Raw genomic sequence first — 8546 nt, forward strand, 5'->3', positions numbered from 1 at the left:
TATATATTTTTTTGTGGAATGCTAATTCCGAATCTTGGATCCACTTGTCTTGTGTCAAGACTTTCTTTTTCTCATTTGAAGGAAGCCCTTTTTATATTGAAGATAATAGCCACTACTCATTCTGTTTCATATCTTGCTGATATTTGAGGCTCTGTGGTTGGATTTTATTTTATTTTGAGTAAATAATACAAACACATGGAACACAATTCAGGTAGAAGAAACGGTATATAGTGATGAGCTAATTGTGTATCCTTTCAGAGATATTCCATATATATACAAACATGTATATATCTTATTCAGATGTAAGCAGACTCTACACCCTTTTGCATCTCACCTTTTTTTACTTACTAGTACATCTTAAGATAGTTTCTTATCAGTACATATAATACCACCTCTTTATTAAGGGCAGGAGTTCTAGTTCATTATAGGATGGGCTATAATAGTCCCCACTGATGAGCATTCATTTTTTTTTTAATCTTTTACTATTTTTTTTAAGTTTATTTATTTTGAGAGAGAGAAAGAGCACAAGCAGGAGAGGGCAGAGAGGGAGAGAGAATCCCCAGCAGGCTCCGCACTGTCAGCACAGAGCCTGATGGGGCTTGAACCCACAAAACCGTGAGATCATGACTTAAGCTGAAATTAAGTCAGATACTTAAACAGCTGAGCCACCCAGGTGCCTCCTTTTACTATTTTTAAAAATTCTAAATAAACCTTTTTTTTTAATTCTATAATCACTATTATATGTAAATTATTTTACAAGACTTTTTAGCTGGATTTTTAAATCCTTATTGCATCTGAAATTTGACCGCCTACTGTAGTTCTTCAAAAACTTTCCTGACAAGTTCATTTCCTATAAAGAAAATAGTAGTACAGGGGCTCCTGGGTGGCTCAGTTGGTTAAGCATCTGACTGGCTTAGGTCATGATCGAATGGTTTGTGGGTTCAAGCCCCACATCAGGTTCTATGCTGACAGCTCAGAGCCTGGAGCCTGCTTCAGATTCTGTGTCTCCCTCTCCTATTTGTGCTCTCTCTCAAAAAACAAGCATTTAAAAATTAAAAAAAAAAAAGAATAGTATGACTACATTATATAATATAGTGTACAAAGCACCTTGGTTTATATAATCCTTATAAGATAGAGCAGGTACCATGATCTCCATTTCCCAGATGAGAAGGCTGAGGCTTTCAGACCAGATATTCAGACTATAAAGCCCAAAATATTGGCACTTATGCTACATAATGCCTTCAGTGCTTAAATATTTGAATGTGTTACATTAGTTGCACAACTTTTAGTGCCCATTGCACAAGTGTCACTGTCCCACGTGGTTAGATTATTTTGCTTGGAATTTTTGCCAACTGAGCTAAATAATTACTACCCTACCCCTACTTACCAAAAAAGCTGTCTATCTCTAAATTATCCATGATAAAGACTATTTCTGACCACATTTGTGTACACTTAAGGAAGGCAAATCCAACTGTGGTTTTAATAAGGAAGCTAAAACTTCTGAGATAAAATAATATACCCAAAACCAAATTACAAGTTTTTGGATTGTCATCTTAGTGTGGTGTTCATAGGGATTTGACCTGAGATCCTCAAAGCAGCATACTTTGTGAAGTATGTGAAGGTTGGCTGGGTGGCTCAGTCAGTTAAGCATAGGACTTGGCTCAGGTCATGATCTTACAGTTTGTGAGTTCAAGCCCCTCACTGGGTTGTCTGCTGTCAGCACAGAGCCTGCTTCAGATCCTCAGTTTCCCTCTCTCTCTGCCCCTACCCTACTCACATGTACACTCTCTCTCAAAAATAAACAAACCTTTTTTTTTTTAATTGAAAAAAGAAAGAATGTGAGAATACCTGGTAGGTGAGTAGGTTTGCTGTCCATAGCTAACACCAAGAAATGGAAGAGGAGGACATCTTTGAACATCCAGAGATAAGACACCTATGATCCTAAGGGAAGTCCTGGTTTAAAGGAACTTTTATCCATCAGATCATCTGATTCTGTAAGAATAACAAATAAGGAGCATCTTTGTCTTCCTGTAACAAGTTGCTACCTCTCCGAGACATAAATTGTGCCATATCTTCTGTTTCCGAGTGTCTAAATATTGAAATTCTCTGGGACTCAATTCCTGGACTCTCCATTCTCTCCCTTAGTGAGTCTTCAGTGTGCCTTCAGATGTCTTCTGTCACGGCTCTCAAATTTATACTTCCAGCCTGGCCATTTTACTGAATTACAGGCTTGTATGTGCACCTAGATTATTAGGCACCTCAAAGTTAAGGTTAACTGAATTCTCATTTCCCTGCACAGCCTTCTCTGATGCTTCCCCAACTCAGTAAATGGCCCATCCGTTCACTCCTTGGCTCAGACCAAAATCCTTAGGGTCATCTTTGACTTCTCTTTTTCCCGTGCCCTACATTTGGTTCATTAACAAACTTTTCGGCTCCAACCTCAGAGTATATATTTTGAATCCAACCACTTTTTCCCCCCCAATTTATTGAGGTATAATTGACGTATAAAATTTTAAGAAATGTAAGTATCCCATCACAGTGATTTGGTAGGCATTGAATCCAACCATTTACTATCTATACTAACGTAAGCCATCTCTCTTGCTCGGACTACTGCAATAGCCTTCTAACAGCCTTCCTTCTTTTACCGCCTTAGTTTATTTGTATTCTTCACCTAGCAGCAGAAGCGAACCTTTTAAAATGTGCACGAGGTCACGTTGCTCCTGGCTCCAGTGGTTTTCTGTCATTTAAAGCCAGTCCTTACTGTAGTGTACAAGCCTATACAGTCTGGACCCTGGCTTCCCACAGCCTCATGCCCTTGCTATTGCCCTTGGCCATCCTGCTGACCTTGCTGTTCCTTGAGAACAAGTGTAAGTCTACCTCAAGAGTCTTCCCACTTGCTCTTCCTCCTGGAATGTTCCTTTCTGCTCCCCCACCTCCACCCCAATTTGTGTTTGTAGCTTCTTTAGGTCTCTGCCCCAAATAAGGTCATTCCTGACCACCCTATCCAGAACAGCAACCCCCTTCCCTCTCTGCCTTTTTTTTACTCTGTTTTACTTTTTAAAAATTACATTTAAAAATTACATTAAAAAAAATTGAGATATACACATACCACAGAATTCATCCTTTTACAATAGTCCCATTTCAGTGGTTTTTAGTATATTCAGAGTTCTGTATCACCACTGTCTCATTCCAAAATATTTCATCACCCCAAAAAGAGACCCAATACTCAATTAACAGTCACTCTTCAGCACCTGGCCTTAAACAGGTCTATTGATTCCTTCCTCAGGAATTTTGACACTGGAACTGAGTGGAACACATCCTCTCTCTGTAAGTGGCTGCACTATAAATGTTAACTTGGACACCTTCATCCCCCACCCCAGAAATTGCTAATGTACTTTTTGTCTATAAGATGTGCCTTTTCTGGACATTTCGTATGAATGGAATCATACAGTGCATGGCCTTTTATATCTGGTTTCTTTTACTTAACAATATTTTCTAGCTTTGCTCATATTGTGTCACTACTTCATACCTGTTTATGGTCAAATATTCTGGGAATATACCATATTTTTATAATTCATCAGTTGATGAGCATTTGTATTTCACTTTCTGGTTTTTATAAATAATAATGCTGTTGGGGTGCCTGGGTGGCTCAGTCAGTTGAGCATCCAGCTTCGGCTCAGGTCATGATCTCACAGCTCGTGAATTCGAGCCCCGCGTCAGGCTCCAGCTCAGAGCCTGGAGTCTGCTTCAGATTCTGTGTCTCCCTCTCTCTCTGCCCCTAGCCCACTTGCATTCTGTCTCTGTCTCTCAAAAATAGAAAAACATTCAAAAAAAATTTATAGTAAAATAAATAATGATGCTATGAACATTAGTATGTTTTTGTATGAACATGTTTTCAGTTCTCTGGGGTATAGAACAGTGGAATTTCTGGGTCAGGTATGGTTTGGCTTTTTGAGGCATAAACCGTTTTCCAAAGCAGCTGCACTGATTTTCCATTCCCACCAGCATGTGTGAAGGTTCCAGTTTCTTCACATGCTGTGCGAGGCTTCCTTTTCCTTAGAGTACTTATCATTCACTGCCCGACACACTGTATTCATTTATTACAGTCTGGTTCTTACACTAAACATCCAGCTCTGAGGATTGGGACTTTTATCTTGTTTGCTGCTGTAGTCCCAGCACCACACAGTGCCTGGCACCAGGTAAAGCACCCGATAAATATTTGCTCAATCCATGAAAATAGTTCAGTAATCTTTTTTTCTCTTAACCACTTCCTTTGATTTTTATGTTAACCCAAGTAATAAATGGACACATTTTTCCTAGAAAAAGTTTAAAACATGATGACAACGCCGAACGCCTTTTAACAGTACCCATAAGTCCCGGTCCTTTTGCCCCATCTTCACTATGAATCCTTTGCGGTGAATCCAGACCTTTGTCTATGCAGCTATGTATGTAACAAAGTTGCAGATAAGGAAAATGCATAGTTTGGACTTGTTTTTTTTTTTTTTTTTACATAAATAATATACTGTAGGAACGTTTTGCAGCTTACTTACTCAACACCGTCTTGTTTTGCAGCTTATTTACTCAACACCGTCTTGGAGGTCTTCCCATGCCAATATATATCTCTACTGTTTTAAACTGCTACAATAGTGTTTTGTGTAATATACCAGCACTGTTTAGCTATTGCTCTGTTTTTAAAATCACAAATATATGTGAGTAACCAATTTTTGGAAAGCAGAATTTTAGCTTTTTTTCTTTTATATTTATTCAGTTTTTGAAAGACAGAGTACAAACAGGGGAGGGGCAGACAGAGAGGGAGACACAGAATCTGAAGCAGGCTCCGGGCCCTGAGCTGTCATCACAAAGCCCGAGGTGCCCGAGAATTTTATAGGTTTTTAAAGCTTAACATCATGATACAAGATCATCCAATAATATAATATGGGAGCATCCGAAGTAGCCACAAAAAGGGAATTACTATTATGAAAGTTGCAAATTTTGGTCCTGATTTTTACACGTCAAAGAATAAAATCAATTCCTCAGAAACGTATAAAACAAAATTCGCTATTTAATGTTTATTTTATTTTATTTTATTTTATTTTATTTTATTTTATTTTATTTTATTTTATTTTTAAGAGAGAGCAAGACAGAGCGCAAGCCGTGGAGGGACAGAGAGAGAGGGAGACAGAATCAGAAGCAAGCTCCAGGTTCTGAGCTGTCGGCACAGAGCCCGACATTGGGCCCACAGACAGCGAGATCATGACCTGAGCCTAAGTCGGACACTTAACCCACTGAGCCACCCAGGCGCCCCTAAAACACAATTCTTTTTAATGTCATAGTGGTTAGGTGTCAAACTCAGTTATAAATAGTTTTTTTAAATTCCCACAGTTTGGGAACTTTTTAGACATTTTGGGATTATAATACAACAGTTGTCTTCCCTGTCACCCTGAGGTACTCACTGAAGAGCCAGCTCAGCGTCACAATCCCCGTAGCATTTTTAATGGACCTGCCACTGGCACTGGCATTTACATACTATCCTATGCTTACCTGGAACATAAGCCCCTCAAAAGAAGGAGGCTGGGTCTTAGCCTCCTAGAAGATGCAGTAAAGGTTATCTAACAAGTATATCTTCTGTGTTCGTGCTTCCCCATTTTCAACATTTTCTTTTTCCTTCCCAATTCTATTAGTTTATCTTGACGGCTGCTTGAAAATGTGAACTATTGTTGGACAGCCCATGTTTATGCATAACTTTTTTAAAGTATTTTTTATTTATTTTTGAGAGAGTGCAGGCAAAAGAGGGACAGAGAGAGAGAGGGACAGAGGATCTGAAGCTGGCTCTGTGGGCTCTGCACTGACAGCAGTGAGCCCGATGTGGGGCTTGAACTCACGAACCTCCAGATTGTGACCTGAGCCGAAGTCAGACACTCAACCAACTGAGCCACCCAGGTACCCCTGTGCATAACTTTTTATTTAAAATTCTGGTCACAAAATGTAGGTTCAAACATTCTGGAATTCCCATTTTTTATTTTTGGGTTTGTGTCTCTTGGTCAATGCTTTTGTAATACCTTTGAGGCTCTGTGTACTGGGGGTCACCACTTATACTTTGTCTTAGGATTTTCACTTTTTTCTTCAAAATTTGTACTTTTGGAGCGCCTGGGTGGCTCAGTTGGTTCAGCATCCACCTTCGGCTCAGGTCATGATCTTGCGGTTCGTGAGTTTGATCCCCACATCAGGCTCTGTGCTGACAGCTCAGAGAGTGGAGCCTGCTTTGGATTCTGTGTTTCCCATTCTCTCTGCCCCTCCCCTGCTCATGCTCTGTCTCTCTGTCTCTCTCAAAAATAAACATAAAAAAAAAAACTTGTACTTTTAGATGATCTTAACTGCATTGTATACATCTGTGTAAGATAATTTCTAGAAAAAGTCTTTGTTTTATAACTTACTACTTGACGTCCAGTAGATGGCACTAAATCCCTTTGAAATTTATGACACTAATTCCTAGTAGGTGTTACTGGCTAATGGATAATTCGTTCCACCACAGCCAGGGAACAGAAAGGGTCCATTCTTTCATCTAATTCTGTGATTGTTATATAACTTAGTATTTTTGTTCACGGTTTAAGATAAACCTGGTGATGGGCACCTGTTGGGCTCAGTCGGTACAACATGCATGTCTGGATCTCAGGGGTATAAATTCAAGCCCCACGTTGGGGGTAGAAATTACTTAAGAATAAAATCTTAAAAAAAAAACAAAAACACAACAAACGTGTTGGTATTTAAGTTATTAATTTACTATTTCTGACTCAGATTTCAACCTTTTTTCCTTTTTATGTGTGGTTTTCAATCAAGTTGATTCAAGGGGAAGGATCATGGTATTGAAATAAGACTGGGCTAAAGGAGTTGAGGATAAGAGAGAGGATAAAGAAATATGCTGAATATTCATGATAAAATCACAGAGAAAATATAAAAGTATACACAATCCAAATTTAAGATAATGAAATCAAAGTGTTTTCCTATTGTCAGTTTTGGTACTTTAGTAAAATTGTATTCATTTCATTATGATTTTCAAATTTGTTTTACAAATAATTTGCAGTTAAAAAATACTCATTAAGGGCCGCCTGGGTGACTCAGTTGGTTAAGCGTCTGACTCTTGATTTTGGCACAGGCCATGATCTTCTGGTCCTGAAATCGAACCCCACATAGGGCTCTGTGCTGTCAGCATGCAGCCTGCTTGGAATCCTCTCTCTCTCTCTCAGCCTGCTTGGAATCCTCTCTCTCTCTCTCTCTCTCTCTCTCTGTCCCTTCCCCACTCATGCTCGTTTAAGTAAACATTTAAAAAATATATAAAATGGCCAGTTAAACTTCAATTTCACATAACAACAAAAATACTTGTAAAAAATGTTATATCTCCATTCTCATTTCTAGTTCTTTGTGCTTTCGTGAAAACCTTTATCTTCACTGTGTTCATTAGCTTTCATAAAGAATAACCTTTTAGATTCAATTAACCATTAAAACCAGAAAATGTTTCCTATGTGTCAGGCATGATTTACTACATTTATTCTACTTGTTAATTCTATTGAGTTCATTTAATTTTAATGGATTTGTCAAACATTAAAAAAAACACGTTTAAAAAATTCCCATCATGCCTACATGCGCATGTTTTTCGCCCCGCCCCGCCCCAGCGTTTGAGTGTCAGTGTTCTGTAACTCGGTCTGGAAACCTATTTCTTAACTCTTGTTTTTAGAACAACTACCAACCGAAGCATTGGTAGCATGGCCTCTAGGCGAAACAGACCTAGGTTCAGTCTCCATCTTTGGCAGAATGGATGACAAGGAAAGCCATTTAGCGTCTCTGGGCCTCAGTTTCCTTGTTTGCAAAATGTAGATAATTAACCTAATGGGGTTATTTGGAGGATTAGCGATAATGTAGGTGACACATAGTAAGCTATTATTTTCATGTATTAGCAACAAACTTTTTTAAAAAGCTTTATGAAATATGTTCAAGCTTACCAATACATTTCTTTTAAAAATGGTGATGTCCATATATTAATGTAACTTGGGTCTCAAGATAGTTTTCATCTCAAAAATCTTGATAGGCTTAGGGAATAATACTTAAATTTCTTAGTTAACGGGGGGGCGGGGGGGGGGGGAGGGTAGGCTCCATGCCCAATGTGGGCTTGAACTCACCACCCTGAGGTCAAGAGGCGCATGCTTTACTGACTGAGCCAGCCAGGAGCCCCAGTTCTGTATTTTTATATTGGTACCATAATTTATAGACTTGAACAGAGGAAGTTTTTTGTTGTTGTTGTTTTGTTAATCTTTTCATCCAGAATTAGAAGGTAAGAAAAGACCCTGAACGAGATTTAGGTCAAAGAACCTCGGGATTCGACGCCACTCCGCAGGTACAGTAAGTTTTTGAGCTTTAAAACCCCCTCGTGTAAGGGAGTGATTATGCCTGCACTTGGGGGTAGGGGAGGGGGGTGCCATTGAAGAGACGCACAAGACTGTATACAGCCGCCCGCGATTCCACTTTATAGGGAGAGAAAAAACGCTGCGCGG

The sequence above is a fragment of the Panthera pardus genome, unplaced genomic scaffold (genome assembly GCF_024362965.1).
Source record: "Panthera pardus isolate Hobbes unplaced genomic scaffold, ASM2436296v1 HiC_scaffold_25, whole genome shotgun sequence".
NCBI classification, from domain to species: Eukaryota; Metazoa; Chordata; class Mammalia; order Carnivora; family Felidae; genus Panthera; species Panthera pardus.